Below are 1,678 nucleotides of genomic sequence, written 5' to 3'. Positions count from 1 at the left end.
ACGGCGCCGCCGCAGCCAATGGCCGTCGGGCACCTCTGCCCGACTGCTCGGCCTCCTCGGTTCAAACTGAAAGCCTGAGACTTTCCCAACTCCGTATGGGGCAGCCTGGGCCCGCCCGGCTTCCGGGAGACACTCCCGCCCCGGCCTGCGCTTCGGCCGCGAACCACCACTGCGGCCCGCAGGGCCAGGGGCGCGTCTCCCTCTGGGGGCCTGGCGCGAGGCTCTTTTAAGGCTCTTCCCCATTCGAGCCAGGGCAAGAAACCAAGAACTCCAGCCCGGGTGGCGTTCCTCGTTCCTGCTCCCTCCCGGACCTGCTAACCACCTGACTGTAGTACTGTCGGGAGATGGAGGCAGAGGGGCTGGCGCCACCAGCTTCGTGGGTGCCATCCCAGACTCGCTGGAAACGAGGGAGCGGGGAGGAGCTGGCCAGCCCCAAGGCCAGGCTTGGACTGGGCGTCAGAAATGTTTCTACAGGGTGACAGCCCTTGAGCTCCTCGCATCCCCAAGTCTGTGTCTTTGCCTCCTAAGTATCAGCTGAGGCTAAATTTGTACCAGGTGAACGTCAAGGAGGATCAACTCCTGAGTCCCACAGCCTGAATCCAAGTCCCAGGCCTTGGACTCCATTCTTTTTAAAGGAATAGTTTCAGTTGAAATGATCATTACCAAGGTACAATGCCAGCTGCGAAGTAGTCAACTAAAGTGGACAAGGCGCAAAGTGAAAAGTTCCCTTGCCAATAGCTGAACCCCACCCTCGGTTTTTAAAGGAAGTGAAGGTGAAGGCCCCAGACTTTCCCCATGGCTAAGCCCTCAGGAACATTCTGCTTTCTGGGGACAGCACATTTCCGTTTCCCTCTGCAGTGCGACAGCAACCAGCTCTTGAGATCTGATGGTTTGGCCACTCCATCCTGCTGTGAAAATTAAATTCTGGGCTGGGTGCAGTGGCTCATGCCTGTAATCCTAGCATTTTGGGAGGCCAAGGCAGGTGGGGGGCCACTTCAGGTCAGAAGTTTGAGACCAGCCTGGCCAACATGGCGAAACCCCATCTCTACTAAAAATACAAAAATTAGTCGGGCATGCTGGTGGGCGCCTGTAATCCCAGCTACCCAGGAGGCTGAGGCAGGAGAATCGCTTGAACCCGAGAGGCGGAGGTTGCAGTGAGTCGAGATCACGCTATTGCACTCTAGCCGGGGTGACAGAGGGAGACTCCATCTCAAAAAAAAAAAAAAAAATGGAAAATCAAATTCTGAACTGGACACGTGGAGGGAAAGGTAGGGTTTGGAGCCACTTGGGGGGCAGACACTATGTGGATTCGAACCCTGGTGGGGTTATCATGAGTGTAAACCAAAAAGTGACTAAGGCAGGTCTCAATCAAATAGAGGTTTAGTTAGCCAAGGTTGAGGATCCACCGGGGAAAAACTCACCTTTTTTCCAAAAAGGTTTCGGGAACTTCCCTATTTAAAAGAGAAAAAGCAAGCAGGAAAGGAAAAGAAGAGGGAGGGAGGAAAGGCATTGAGGTTACAAGCGTGTGAGGCTCCGATTTAGTGTCTGTAAGTCTACATTTTACATGTGAAAGAGAACAGAAGAAAAAGTCAATGATGCATTGTCTCCTACTCAGTACGTCTAAGGGGAGCAAAGGAAATTAGGCTGACACAGGGTTGTGAAACTGCAGCTATCTGGG

This window comes from Nomascus leucogenys, chromosome 14 (assembly GCF_006542625.1).
Source record: "Nomascus leucogenys isolate Asia chromosome 14, Asia_NLE_v1, whole genome shotgun sequence".
Taxonomy (NCBI): Eukaryota; Metazoa; Chordata; class Mammalia; order Primates; family Hylobatidae; genus Nomascus; species Nomascus leucogenys.
Note: the sequence above shows the minus strand (reverse complement) of the source record.